The sequence below is a fragment of the Ranitomeya imitator genome, chromosome 7, assembly GCF_032444005.1.
Source record: "Ranitomeya imitator isolate aRanImi1 chromosome 7, aRanImi1.pri, whole genome shotgun sequence".
In the NCBI taxonomy this organism is placed as follows: domain Eukaryota; kingdom Metazoa; phylum Chordata; class Amphibia; order Anura; family Dendrobatidae; genus Ranitomeya; species Ranitomeya imitator.
The window spans coordinates 210,854,800-210,870,782 of NC_091288.1; the positions used below are offsets into that span (position 1 = coordinate 210,854,800).

Here is a 15,983-nt window from a genome sequence, read left to right on the forward strand (position 1 = left end):
TATGACTGGAAGGGACCAGGATGAGGGGCATTATTACTGGAAAGGGTCAGGATGAGGGACATTCTTACTGGAAGGGGCCTGGATGGGGGGCGTTATTACTGGAAAGGGTCTGGATGGGGGACATTATTACTGGAAGGGACCAGGATGAGGGACAGTCTTACTGGAAGAGGCCTGGATGGGGGGCGTTATTACTGGATAGGGCCTGGATGGGGGACATTATTACTGGAAGGGACCAGGATGGGGGGCATTATTACTTGAAAGGGTCAGGATGGGGGACATTATTACTGGAAGGGGCCAGGATGGGGAAAATTATTACTGGATAGGGCCTGGATGGGGGACATTATTACTGGAAGGGACCAGGATGGGGGGCATTATTACTGGAAAGGGTCAGGATGGGGGACATTATTACTGGATAGGGCCTGGATGGGAACATTATTACTGGAAGGGCCCAGGATGGGGGACATTATTACTGGATAGGGCCTGGATGGGGAACATTATTACTGGATAGGGCCTGGATGTGGACATTATTACTGGATAGGGCCTGGATGGGGAACATTATCACTGGGAGGGACCAGGATGGAGGGCATTATTACTGGTAGGGGCCATGATGGGGGCATTATTACTGGATAGGGCTCGGATGGGGAACATTATTACTGGATAGGGCCTGGATGGGGACATTATCACTGGAAGGGACCAGGATGGAGGGCATTATTACTGGTAGGGGCCAGGATGGGGGCATTATTACTGGATAGGGCCTGGATGGGGAACATTATCACTGGGAGGGACCAGGATGGAGGGCATTATTACTGGTAGGGGCCAGGATGGGGGCATTATTACTGGATAGGGCCTGGATGGGGACATTATTACTGGATAGGGCCTGGATGGGGACATTATTACTGGATAGGGCCTGGATGGGGACATTATTACTGGATAGGGCCTGGATGGGGAACATTATCACTGGAAGGGACCAGGATGGAGAGCAGTATTACTGGTAGGGGCCAGGATGGGGGCATTATTACTGGAAAGGGCCAGGATGGGGGCATTATTACTGATAGGGGCCACGATGTTGGGCATTATTACTGGTAAGGGCCCATCTGAAGAAATTTCTGCAACAAATCATCCGTGTGTGAATGTCTTCTTAAAGGATTGCTGTATTTCTGCGTTCTAATGACAGAGCGCCATGGCAATGAACGTGCGAAGTTTGCTGGAGCACCTTCCCGGCGAGATATTCGTCAGCGACGTGACAGTGCAGCTAAGCAAGGCGATGCTTTGAACTTGTCTCTCCTTCCTCTGGGTGGAATAATGAGTCCTGACCCCGGCGTCCTCTGGATCGCCCCCCGTCCACCTGCCCTCATCAGCCTGATCAATAGAGGATTCAGACACAATCCTTTTAAGAACCTGGTACCCACCTAATCCGTCATCTAATGATTTCTAGATTCTCTCTCTCCCCGCTGGTTGCCAATTATCCAGTCATCACAATGCAGAAACGGAAAGATGGAGGTGATGTCTATGGCTTCCAGTGGAACTACAAATCCCAGCACTGCAGAACTATAAATCCACCCAAAAAAAAGAGGCCCGGTGGTGCGGTGAAACATGCTGGGGACCACTCTTACTGAAAATTCCCAGGAAATAGGAGTCAAAGAACCATTCTGCACTGCGAAAGCGTAAAAAAAAGTGTACATGGTTCATATGTTATACTGGGAAAGCTGGGTGACAACCAATATGGCCGCCAAAGCAGCTTTCCCAGAGATAATCCAGCTTTCTAGAGTCCTGAGTGACAACCAATATGACCTCCATTGCAGTCTTTCTACAGTCTACCCAGCTTTCTTAGAATTCTGACAACCATTATTTCAATTAATTCAAGCTTTCTGCAAGTTCACCAAACTTTCCAAAAGTCCTGAGCGATGATGGTCACAGCATTCCTGGAATTTACCCAGCTCTTCTAAAGTCCTGAGTGACAACCAATAGGACCTCCATGCACATTTCCTATAGTCTACCCAGCTTTTCTAGAGTCTGAAGTGACAACCAATTTGGCCACCAGTAAAGATTTCACCAAACTTTCCAAGTGTTCTGAGTGACGACCATTGCAGCTTTTCTAGAATCTACCCAGCTCTTATATTGTCCTGAGTGGCCATCAGTATGGCCGTCATTAGGGCTTATCTATAGTCTTGTAACCCAACATTTCTTGGGTTCTGAGTGGCAATCATTCGAGCCACCAAAGCTTTCCGAGAGTCCAGACTGGCAATCAACATAGGCATCATCAAAGCTTTCTGAGAGTCCTGAATGGCAATCAATAGAGCCACCATTAAAGCTTTCAGACAGCCCTGAATGGCAATTAATAAAGCCACCAAAGCTTTTTGAGCTTCCTGAATGGCAATCGATAAAGCCACCAAAGCTTTTCGAGAGTCCTGAATGACAATCAACACAGCCACCAAAGCTTTTCGAGAGTCCTGAATGACAATCAACACAGCCACCAAAGCTTTTTGAGAGACCTGAAAGGCAATTAATAAAGCCACCATTAAAGCTTTCCAACAGCCCTGAATGGCAATTAATAAAGGCACCATTAAGGCTTTTTGAGAATCCTGAATGGCGATCGATATAGCCATCAAAGCTTTTCGAGAGTCCTGATTGGCAATTAAGAGCCACCATTAAAGCTTTCGGAGAGTCCTGACAACATATATGGCAACCATTGCAGCTTCCCTAGGGTTCACTCAGCTTTCTTAGAATTCTGTGTGACAACCAACATGGACATCACTGCTGCTTTTCTAGAACCTACCAAACTTTCCTTGGGTCCTGAATAGTAAGCAATACAGTCGCTATTATAGTCTCTAATATGGACTCCTTTGATGTCTATAAGTTCCATCTTTTCCTAGAAAAGCTGGGTGGCAGAATTTCAGTTTCCACTTTGGATATCACCCAGCTATCCATGAGCCCTGAGTGGTAAATCTGTCTTGTTATGCGATGATATAACAGCAGGAGATATATTGCTACCATTCTAGGCAGATTTGATGCCGATGAGTTGTATCTTTTCTTGGAAAAGCTGGGTGATAATCAACGTGGCGACCATCTTAGCTTGCACATCAGAAGTCACTGCGCTTTCCCGGGAGTCTGAATGGCATATCTGATTGTGACCCGATAACTAGGCTTTGGGATGATATAGAAGGGGGGCATAGACTTATGTTCTGTGAGGAGTCTGCGCACCATGGGACCCCCAGACAGGGGTCAGTAGCTGCCCCCCATAGAGCGGGTGTATCGGCACCCCTGTTATAAAGCCAGTCCCATGTTTTGCCAAGAGCGCAGTCCTGACAGGTTACGCATTAGGTGTGGGTGCAGATAAAATATGATGATGGCATGGGCAGCGCCATTATATAAATGTCAGAAAATAAAGGTCACGATTGTATAATTGTGTGATTTATTGCCGCACGATCCATTATTGATGTGATCTGGAAATCAAATTAATGACCTGGAAATATCAGCCCCTGAGTTATGTAGATCTGCTACATGGGTAACAGACGCTGGGCGACCGCCGCTAATGGCAGCCATTACGGCGCCCACTTTCTTTCTACTCTTCTGTTTGTGCCAGTATTTCCTAAGAATCATAGATCATTAGCTCTGTTCATCCTGGGCAGCCTGATTCACCAACCTACAGGCTTTGTAATGATATCAGATTCTCTTTGTACCCCAAAACCTCAGGTAGAATCACACTTGTGGAATTTGGTGCCCATCGATGCCACCTGTCCGGTACCTGGCACGGCCTTTAGTACTAATGGGTCCACTACTGATAGCACATGACTAGTCTATAAGTTCTCGCCGATGTCAGGGGGTAGAAATGGGCACGAGAGGTTGGAGAAACCCAACCCGATACCTTGTGCTACCAATCGGGTGTCAATCCACACCCCTTGTGTGAAACGTCAGTACCCCAGATGGGCAGACTATTGATGGTAGCACGGTCAGTGCCACCGTCTCTCAGCTTTTCTCCCATGCAAAAGGAAACAACTGAAGACCCCTACTGCCTGCTCCACCGGCCAGCCCCCTCTAAACTTGGGCACCAGAGGTTGGAGAAACCCGACCCGATACCTGGCACTACTAATCGGATGCCAATCCGCACCCCTTGTGTGAAATGTCAATACTACTAATGGGCAGATTTATCCAAAGCAAAAACAAAAAGCTGAAGACCCCCTACTGCCTGCTCCACCGGCCAGCCCTCTCTAAGCTCAGGCACCAGAGGTTGGAAAAACCTGACCTGATACTTTGTGCTACCAATCGGGTGTCAATCCGCACCCCTTGTGTAAGATGGGCATACTATTGATGGTAACATGGGCAGTGCTACTATCTCTCAGCTTTTCTCCCATGCAAAAAGAAACTGAAGACCTCTACTGCCTGCTCCACCGGCCAGCCCCCTCTAAATTTGGGCACCAGAGGTTGGAGAAACCCGACCTGATACCTGGCACTACTAATCGGATGCCAATCCGCACCCTTTGTGTGAAATGTCAATACTACTAATGGGCAGATCTATCAAAAACAAAAAGCTGAAGACCCCCTACTGCCTGCTCCACCGGCCAGCCCCCTCTAAGCTCAGGCACCAGAGGTTGGAAAAACCTGACCTGATACCTTGTGCTACCAATCGGGTGTTAGTCCGCACCCCTCTAAGATGTAAGATGGGCAGACTATTGATGGTAACATGGGCAGTGCTACTGTCTCTCAGCTTTTATCCAAAGTAAAAACTGAAGACCCCTACTGCCTACTCCACTGGCCAGCCCCCCTCTAAGCTTGGGCTCCAGAGGTAAGAGAAACCTGACCTGATAATAGCACTATTAATCGGATGCCAATCTGCACCCCTTGTGTGAAATGTCAATGCCACAGATGGGCAGATTTATCCAAAGCAAAAACAAAAAGCTGATGGCCCCCTCTGCCCGCTCCACCGGCCAGCCCCCTCTAAACTCGCAGGATTGACCTTCTCGAGACAACAAGGCTTTTTTTTCTGCTGCAGATCTGCGGCTCTGTGCAGGGGCTGGGGATTAATGGAGCCACGTTCTGCAGAGCTGAGTATTCTGCCTTTATGACCGGAACAGCAGTAAGAAGCATCCGCCGGTGTTATAATGTCAGGGAAAGCCGCCAGGAGGACTGGAGGAGCCACCAGACGCCTCGTAATGTGTCCTCGTAGGAGTTATAGTCCGAGAGCAGTCAAATCAGAAAAAAAAGAGGAACATAAATTGAAAATTAAATTTTGAATTTTTGGAAATCTTTGCACAATTTTGCCCTATATCTTTATTTTAACATTTTTCCAGATTTTTTTTTGGGGGGGGGCTTTAGCTTTCCATCTCGCCATCTTCTTCTGTGCGGAGGTAATGCATGAGCTGCTCAATCAAGATCTAATAATTTTTAATTAATGTGTGGATCATTTTGATGATGTCCTTCGCCACCAGAGGTAGTCGCAGCCAGGAAAAAGGATTCTGCTCTTCTGAACACCGACGTGCTGCTGGCAGCGCTCTACGGAGCGTCTTCCATCCGCCTGGCATGACGCACCATTTAGGTTTTGCTCTTAAAGAGATTTTCCCTCCCCCAAAAAATGATTTTTTAAATTACCATTAAACTAAAGACCTTGAGTCGTCCTCTCCCATCAAACCCTCTGCCCAGCTATTCCTGGCTAACACTTATTTTTTGCATCCAGGAAGCTCCCAGGAAAAGGGGAGACCTCCCGGATGAGTTGGCAAACCTCCCGGGCACCACAGAAGTCTCCCGAAACCTCCCGAGCACCATAAAAGTCTCCCGAAACCTCCCGGGCACCATAGAAGTCTCTCGAAACCTCCCGGGCACCATAGAAGTCTCCCGAAACCTCCCGGGCACCATAGAAGTCTCCCGAAACCTCCCGGGCACCATAGAAGTCTCTCGAAACCTCCCGGGCACCATAGAAGTCTCCAGAAACCTCCCGGGCACCATAGAAGTCTCCCGAAACCTCCCGGGCACCATAGAAGTCTCTCAAAACCTCCCAGGGACCATAGAAGTCTCCAGAAACCTCCCGGGCACCATAGAAGTCTCCCGAAACCTCCCGGGCACCATAGAAGTCTCCCAAAACCTCCCGGGCACCATAGAAGTCTCCCGAAACCTCCCGGGCACCATAGAAGTCTCTCAAAACCTCCCAGGGACCATAGAAGTCTCCAGAAACCTCCCGGGCACCATAGAAGTCTCCCGAAACCTCCCGGGCACCATAGAAGTCTCCCGAAACCTCCCGGGCACCACAGAAGTCTCCCGAAACTTCCCGGGTACCATAGAAGTCTCCCGAAACCTCCCGGGCACCATAGAAGTCTCCCGAAACCTCCCGGGCACCATAGAAGTCTCCAGAAACCTCCCGGGCACCATAGAAGTCTCCCGAAACCTCCCGGGTACCATAGAAGTCTCCAGAAACCTCCCGGGCACCATAGAAGTCTCCTGAAACCTCCCGGCCAGGAGCTTGCACAGAATGTTTTCATCATCAGATTCAGCCCTTCTATCCAGACGCACATTTATAGGGGTGTGGCCTGCAAAAAGGGGGCGTGGTCATGCTTTAAAAAGACGACCCCAATTGTCTAAAATTGTCAACTATGGGTTACCATAGAGTTTCATCAAAAATAGAAGCTTCCTATTAATAGCCAAAAACCAAAGACAGAATAACTCTAGTAACTGTACCCAAATCTGCTTTCAGACCAAGCTGGAGTCCCCCTTTAAGACTGTATAAATCTTTATATAAATGTGATATGAGAAGTAGTAATCTGTAATACTTGTCAGTTGACTAAAGGGAATGCTGAAATGATAATTCCATCCTGTGCATAGATATGTCAACATGATACCATTTTCTATATCTGCAGCCACCACTAGAGGGAGCTTAATGCAGACAGTTTGTGCATAGAACACAATAATAAATCTGTATACATAGCGCTCCCCCTAGTGGAGGCTGCAGACAGAATCTTATGTATCTCTGTATACTCTGAGCTCCCCCTAGTGGAGGCTTAAGACAGACAGAATCTTATGCATTTCTGCATGCAAGGAGTTTCCCCTAATGGTGGCTACAGACAGGATCTCATGTATCTCTGTATACAGGGAGCTCCCCCTAGTGGTGACTGCAGACAGGATCTTGTGTATCTCTGTATACAGGGAGCTCCCCCTAGTGGTGAATGCAGACAGGATCTTATTATGTATCTCTGTATACAGGGAGCTCCCCCTAGTGGTGGCTGCAGACAGGATCTTGTGTATCTCTGTATACAGGGAGCTCCCCCTAGTGGTGGCTGCAGACAGGATCTTATCATGTATCTCTGTATACAGGGAGCTCCCCCTAGTGGTGACTGCAGACAAGATCTTATCATGTATCTCTGTATACAGGGAGCTCCCCCTAGTGGTGACTGCAGACAGGATCTTGTGTATCTCTGTATACAGGGAGCTCCCCCTAGTGGTGACTGCAGACAGGATCTTATCATGTATCTCTATATACAGGGAGCTCCCTCTAGTGGTGGCTGCAGACAGGATCTTGTGTATCTCTGTATACAGGGAGCTCCCCCTAGTGGTGACTGCAGACAGGATCTTATCATGTATCTCTGTATACAGGGAGCTCCCCCTAGTGGTGGCTGCAGACAGGTTCTTATCATGTATCTCTGTATACAGGGAGCTCCCCCTAGTGGTGGCTGCAGACAGGATCTTATCATGTATCTCTGTATACAGGGAGCTCCCCCTAGTGGTGGCTGCAGACAGGATCTTATCATGTATCTCTGTATACAGGGAGCTCCCCCTAGTGGTGGCTGCAGACAGGATCTTATCATGTATCTCTGTATACAGGGAGCTCCCCCTAGTGGTGGCTGCAGACAGGATCTTATCATGTATCTCTGTATACAGGGAGCACCCCCTAGTGGTGGCTGCAGACAGGATCTTATCATATATCTCTGTATACAGGGAGCTCCCCCTAGTGGTGGCTGCAGACAGGTTCTTATCATGTATCTCTGTATACAGGGAGCTCCCCCTAGTGGTGGCTGCAGACAGTATCTTATCATGTATCTCTGTATACAGGGAGCTCCCCCTAGTGGTGACTGCAGACAGGATCTTATCATGTATCTCTGTATACAGGGAGCTCCCCCTAGTGGTGGCTGCAGACAGGATCTTATCATGTATCTCTGTATACAGGGAGCTCCCCCTAGTGGTGGCTGCAGACAGGATCTTATCATGTATCTCTGTATACAGGGAGCTCCCCCTAGTGGTGACTGCAGACAGGATCTTATCATGTATCTCTGTATACAGGGAGCTCCCCCTAGTGGTGGCTGCAGACAGGATCTTATCATGTATCTCTGTATACAGGGAGCTCCCCCTAGTGGTGGCTACAGACAGAATGTTATCATAACATTCTATACAGGGGATATGCATCGCAGAATAAGGTATAGCGGAGCTTCGGCCACTATGCATATATATTATATTTTTAATCAGTGCCTAACGTTGAACCTATAAAAGATTGGAAAGGTATTCATATTTTCTAACCTGTGAACAATTTCCAGTTTGCAGTTTTCTAACCAACTGGGAATATTATTTTCCCTGAAGCCATCTGTGCTATTGTTTTTTGTTAGCAGCAAATGCAAAGTTATTTTAGGAAGTTGCTATTTAAGCGATTCTATAATATGTTTTTATAGGCTTAGGGCAGGCACGAGATCCCAGTAGGTTACCTGTCGTGGGCAAAAAAGCTAGAGAAAAACAAGGAAAGGTGCAATTAGCAGGTGCACACTGAATGCCAGTGTCTAGCTTGGTGCCAAGGATGAGAGGGTGCATGCAATATTAAAGCTGCCATAAAACTGCCCGGGGCACTCGCATATGGCCCATGTGTCATCATCTGGACAGATAGTTGGCACCATGATCGCTTGTTGGATACAGGAGGAATGCTGATAATGGACAATCTATAGAAACTTTAGTCCTTCATGTGTCAGCAATGGGAAGATGAGACACTAATCTCCCCGGGATCAAGGGTTGTGAACAGCTATGGACGTCCATCCTATAAATGCAATAGAACGAACGGGGACTTAACCCCTTCTATGTAAAGGACTCCCCACCACTGCAGCATAAACAAGCCATTTTTTTTTGGGGGGGGGGGGGGGGGGAGGGAATCAGAGCAAAATATATATTTATATTGCAGAGGGGGAGGAGGGGTATGAAGCTTCAAGTCAATTTGATGTTGGGATGTCTGACAGCGAAAGTGGAATACAAGATCCAAAATCAGACGCATTTCTGGCCAGCTACACTACACGACGCACAAATGAGTTAGAAAGAACTAAAAATCTAAGATTGATGATGGGAGGGAATGGGTTAAAAGGGTACAAAAAAATGAGTTCTATATCCGAAAAATAAAAAGGTTATGTGACCGCACCACGGAGAGTGATGTCATGTCCCGATGACACGTTAAGTGGCTCCTATATCATCCAGGGACATGAGGGATTTGGGCAGGTGCAATTTATTTTAATGGTATCACTAAGGTCATAAAAAAGCGACAGCATATAAAAAAGCGACAGCATATAAAAAAAAACCACAGCATATAAAAAAGCGACAGCATCCCCCCACCCCCAACGCTGGCCATGTAAGAGTTAACAGGAGAAGTCCCCATGACGGATGCCATCCTAATGGTTTGCAAGATGTAACTCCTGACATGCCAGGGGCACGGTAGATAAGGTATTTTCTCCCATGTCGGGGACCACTGCAGTGAATCCGACACGTCGTTATCGGGTTCCTTTTTGTCCAAGCCCCTCCACCACCATATAAATGGAGACCAGTTCAGCGCTGGCATCAAATCGCTTCCATTGACCCTCATCACAGAAGGGGTTAATGCCCTTGCATTCAGGATAATTACTCCAGGCAATCACAACCAAAAATCACTATCAAAACCCTGAACTATAACGAGTCAATCCGTCATTGCCAGAATTACATGAAAGCCCCATATATCTATATCACGTAGGATGAAGTAGGTGCGTGGTGCCACCATTGAGTGCCCACGGTCTACAAACAAGGACACGCGGGAAGTTCCAGGTGTCACCTCCAGGACCGGTCCACAACCACAAGAGGAGAAGAAAGAAGAGAAGAACAGTCATGCCCATGGTCATCCTCCAAGTCATGAGGTCTACTCTCCCAACCATTGACCACCGAGCCAACCTCCGCATTGTTGACAAAGTCAACTCCGAAGAAAGCCGACCCCCTTTCCACACCTCCCCTAGTGCTAAAATAGCCCCCCACCTCCCCAAAATGCAGAAAAGGTACCTGAGATGTCTCCTCAGCTTCTACTCTCTCCTCCGCTCCAGCGCGGTGACCAGGTTATGTCCCTTAGATGTGAAAAATGGCACGATTCATATTTTTCATCCTCCTCAGCAGCAATCCTTCAATGCTTCTCAGCGGTGATTATTCACAAACCACTGGGGATAAGAGGTAATTAGGAACGGCCGCTGTAGCATCCAGCCTGAAAATGTAGAGGCAGAAGTAGGAGGGGTGCGAGAGTAGACGGCATAGTGGGGAGGAGAGCGCAAGGTTCGGGCGAGAGGAGGGGGTCATTGACAGTGTCTATTGAGACATCAGGTCGGGGGGCTTTGGATGTGCCGAGATGCTGCTGGCACGGCAGCCTTTGTTTGGGGAGTAGGTGGCGTACCCCCTCCCTCTTCGCCTTTCGTGTGATGCGTTTGTGCGGATGAGCGTGTGGCTCGCCTGCTTGTGCCAGGAATAGAAAGCAAAGGAACCCGAAATGCCAACCAGAAGGGTCAGGGAGAGACTGAGAGCTCTGCTCTTTGCTAGCTATCCTCAGGAGGCAGAAGAAGAGTGAGGAGAGGGCGGCGGGCGGACGGACGGGCGGGCGGGCGAGCGGGGGGCGAACCAGCTCGACTTCTAGTGCTCTCATCCAGATTCTATTCCCCGGCTCCATCAATAAAACATCCGAAATTCTATCAGTCATTAACTCTTCCAAGGTCACCTATAGGAAGGTGCGGGGGGGTGACCACCCAAGGTAGACAACATCCAAGGAGCCGGTGGGATCAAGCCAAGAAAATTAGCCACAAACCCAACAATTTACCCATGGCCAAGAAAAAACTAAAATTTTTCCCCAAAAATTGGTAAATAAAAAAATTCAGGTGTTAGTCGTATTATTGGTCATGGACTGGACCAGATGACCCAGGAGGTCCCTTCCAACTCTTGGACCAGATGACCCAGGAGGTCCCTTCCAACTCTTGGACCAGATGACCCAGGAGGTCCCTTCCAACTCTTGGACCAGATGACCCAGGAGGTCCCTTCCAACTTGTGAACCAGATGACCCAGGAGGTCCCTTCCAACTCTTGGACCAGATGACCCAGGAGGTCCCTTCCAACTTGTGGACCAGATGACCCAGGAGGTCCCTTCCAACTCTTGGACCAGATGACCCAAGAGGTCCCTTCCAACTCTACCCTTCTATGACTGTTGGTTTGACCACTTCTCAGATTTTGTGGATTGGGGGTCAGCGTGATTTTACCCCTTTTTTTTTATAAAGACTACATTAAAGGAAGCAGCGAAATTCCAAGATGACCTACGGGAAGGTTTGGGTTGACCATGAGGAGAGCAGCCAGGTTAGGAAATATCCAAGGGGCACTGTGACTAGCGGGGTGAGGGCAAGAACATGAGCCACAGATCAGCGTATTTGCCCCTTGATCAAATTTTTGGGTTGCTTTTCCAAAAACGTAATTGCATCCTTCATGGCTTCTATATAGACTCCCCACAAGGTTGTCACCTAGTTCTTCTGGGCCCATATAAGTTTGTTGGGGTGACCACTGGGTCCGCTCCCAAATTCGGTGAATGGGAGAAATCCACAGGACTTTCTTTTTAAGGGGGAAAAAAAATTTCAGTAAGAATTGTGAACTCAAGAGTGAGGTCCCTTTAAGAAATGTCGGAGATCCACGTCAAAGGGGGTCGACTCCGCAGGGAGGGGTGGGGAGGGAGAATTCCCAAATGCAGCCACTCATTAAAATGACAGCAGAGCCAAGTACAAGTCCTCGGCTCTGTCACCAGGTGCGACTCTCTGTGATTAGAGGAGACACCAAAGAGACTCCAGATCAGAGGATCCTTTGTGAACGCCCCGAGCACTTTCCTATTACAGATATACACTGAACGCTGTGATTAAAAATAAATTCAATCCAATCTGAGAATTAGTGCAGCTTCAAGCCCCCCTCCTAACCCTCCCGTCATTAAATGCCGGGTATACAGTGGATTTAAAAAGTCTACACACCCCTGATAAAATGCCAGGTTTTTGTCTTATAAAAAAAAATCCTAAGAAGAAGAATTTCAGAACTTTTTCTAATTTTAATGTAGCCCATAATCTGGGCACATTCATCTTTTCCAATGGAAAAAATAAAAATAAAGAAGTTAAATAATGTGGTTGCATAAATCTGCACACCCTTAAACTAATACAGCGCCCTCTTCAGGTCACCCATAGATTGTCACTTGGATCCAGGTCAGGGCCTTTCGAAAACTAACTTCTTGTGAAGAAGCCATTCTTTTGTTGATTTGGGGGTCGTCGTTGTTCGGAAATAGGACATTTATTCATCTTCAGATTCTTAGCAGAGGCCCGAAGATAATGTTACATAATTGACTGATATTTGTAAATGCTCATAATTCCCTTCTCCTTGACTAAAGCCCCAAATCTATCTGAAAAAAAAAAAACACATCTCCAAAGCACAGTGCTGCCTCCACCATGCCTCACTGTGGGGATGGTGATCTTCTGGTGATTGGCTTTCCATCTTTGGGAATTTTGGTCAAAAAGTTCCACCTTTGTGTCATCAGACAGAACACATTCCCCTCATGCTTTTGGAAGACTCGATGGAGGTTTTAGCAAAACAAAAAAGTTCTTGGATATTTTTCAGTTTGTCCCACAAGCTGGACATGTGAAGAATAAAAGAGATTATTGTCACATCTAGTGCAAAATCAGAAAATCCTGCAGCTCCTTTAATGTTGCTGCCGATCTCGGAAGCCTCCCAGACCAATTTTCGTCTTGTCTTTTCATTAATTTTTGAGGGACGTCCACTTTTAGATGTCTTCACAATGCCCCATTGTAGATCTAATGCCTTAGAATAATTTTTTACCTGACTGATCACTTTCACCAATGAGATCCCTTTGCTGTGTTGTCAGCTGTTTACGGACCAAGGATTTTACTGTGAAATGCAACAGATTATCGGTAAATTAAAGGTGGAAAAAGTTCTAAATTTATTCTTCTTGGATTTTTTTTTACATGACAAAAATTTGCCATTTTAACAGTGGTGAGTAGATTTTTTAGGTCACCACTCTTTCCTCAGATCCTGAAGGGCACCCATATCTGCACGATTATGTAGCGGTATCCAAGCCTTCTGCTATTTATCAGTAATTACTCCATTGTGCAATGTGTAGGTCTTCAATGCAGAGCTTGCATTTTGTTCATGAAACAGGAGGATTGGGATCAACGGTCACTTATGAGGATTATGTAATATTTGGGGAGTTTTCGGTATACAAGAAGCAGTATATAGCATTGTCTTCGAAGAATACGGCTGTCCCCTCTCCCTCCCGCCTCGTACATATATTCGGCTTTAATGACACCGCTTTTTATCAGCGCGTTCTATAGCCGGCTGCTTTACTTCAATGGCTCAGTGTGCGGCTGCGGATTCAAGGACAGTTAGAAACTACACATCATTAGACGAGCAGCCGAGATGATGGACCCAAATGTAACCGCTATTCTAGGCAGCAAATTAAAGGGACGCCGCCGACAGGAGCAGTATGGCGGAAATATACGGCAATATCAGGAAAATTACGGAGGCAGGAGCACCTGAAATCACACAATTCATCATAAAGGACACAGTATTCCGTAACTGGTAATTGAGGGGTTAAAGATGTTTTTATATAGAAAAATTGAAAATGGAATACTATATAGGAGATAAATCTATAAGGTCATCAAAGGGGCGGAGCCGACAACCTCCCCGACACCGATAGTGGCCACCATGAAAAAGGAACATGAATAAATATCAATGCCAACTAAATAAGGGATATATGCGGGAAACAGTCAACAGTTTATAGTGAATCTGCTCAGTGTCTGCACCAGCAGAATAGTGAGTGCAGCTCTGGGGTATAATACGGGATGTAATGTAATGTATGTATACAGTGACTGCACCAGCAGAATAGTGAGTGCAGCTCTGGGGTATAATACAGGATGTAATGTAATGTATGTACACAGTGACTGCACCAGCAGAATAGTGAGTGCAGCTCTGGGGTATAATACAGGATGTAATGTAATGTATGTACACAGTGACTGCACCAGCAGAATAGTGAGTGCAGCTCTGGGGTATAATACAGGATGTAATGTAATGTATGTACACAGTGACTGCACCAGCAGAATAGTGAGTGCAGCTCTGGGGTATAATACAGGATGTAATGTAATGTATGTACACAGTGACTGCACCAGCAGAATAGTGAGTGCAGCTCTGGAGTATAATACAGGATGTAACTCAGGATCAGTAATGTAATGTATGTACACAGTGACTGCACCAGCAGAATAGTGAGTGCAGCTCTGGGGTATAATACAGGATGTAACTCATGATCAGTAATGTATGTACACAGTGACTGCACCAGCAGAATAGTGAGTGCAGCTCTGGAGTATAATACAGGATGTAACTCAGGATCAGTAATGTATGTACACAGTGACTGCACCAGCAGAATAGTGAGTGCAGCTCTGGAGTATAATACAGGATGTAACTCAGGATCAGTAATATAATGTATGTACACAGTGACTGCACCAGCAGAATAGTGAGTGCAGCTATGGAGTATAATGCAGGATGTAACTCAGGATCAGTAATGTAATGTATGTTCACAGTGACTGCACCAGCAGAATAGTGAGTGCAGCTCTGGGGTATAATACAGGATGTAACTCAGGATCGGTAATGTAATGTATGTACACAGTGACTGCACCAGCAGAATAGTGAGTGCAGCTATGGAGTATAATGCAGGATGTAACTCAGGATCAGTAATGTAATGTATGTTCACAGTGACTGCACCAGCAGAATAGTGAGTGCAGCTCTGGGGTATAATACAGGATGTAACTCAGGATCAGTAATGTAATGTATGTACACAGTGACTGCACCAGCAGAATAGTGAGTGCAGCTCGGGGGTATAATACAGGATGTAATGTAATGTATGTACACAGTGACTGCACCAGCAGAATAGTGAGTGCAGCTCGGGGGTATAATACAGGATGTAATGTAATGTATGTACACAGTGACTGCACCAGCAGAATAGTGAGTGCAGCTCTGGGGTATAATACAGGATGTAATGTATGTACACAGTGACTGCACCAGCAGAATAGTGAGTGCAGCTCTGGGGTATAATACAGGATGTAATGTAATGAATGTACACAGTGACTGCACCAGCAGAATAGTGAGTGCAGCTCTGGGGTATAATACAGAAGGTAACTCAGGATCAGTAATGTAATGTATGTACACAGTGACTGCACCAGCAGAATAAGGAGTGCAGCTCTGGAGTATAATACAGGATGTAACTCAGGATCAGTAATGTAATGTATGTACACAGTGACTGCACCAGCAGAATAGCGAGTGCAGCTCTGGAGTATAACACAGGAGGTAACTCAGGATCAGTAATATATGTACACAGTGACTGCACCAGCAGAATAGGGAGTGCAGCTCTGGAGTTTAATACAGGATGTAACTCAGGATCAGTAATGTAATGTATGTAGCCAGTGACTGCACCAGCAGAATAGTGAGCGCAGCTCTGGAGTATAAGGATGTACCTCGGGGTCAAAACTGCATTCATACATGGACACCCCCTTTAATGTGGTTTTAAAGGGGAAATTCAGTTGAAGTGGTAAGTTACTTAGTAGTAAAACCTGGATATGTTTCGGGCATCATGAAGAAGGGTCTGATGATGAGCCTCTTGATGCGACACGACGTGCGCCCGGTAAGTGCCTCCGGTAAGCGCCTCCTTACACCGCGGTACCGCTC

General features: G+C 46.7%; 1 protein-coding gene across 2 annotated transcripts in view; it reads right to left on the reverse strand.

The window, feature by feature from the left end:
- The window catches only part of RAI1 (retinoic acid induced 1), a 114,030-nt gene that overhangs the window by 51,904 nt on the left and 46,143 nt on the right, over positions 1-15,983 (reverse strand). Inside the window, exon 1 of one of the 2 annotated variants that reach the window (XM_069734692.1) lies at positions 10,255-10,794. The exons of the other annotated variant lie outside the window; for it this stretch is intronic. The gene's annotated coding sequence lies outside the window, so the exon portion shown is untranslated. Of the gene's footprint in view, positions 1-10,254; positions 10,795-15,983 lie in introns of those variants that run through there. 2 annotated transcript variants of the gene reach the window in all.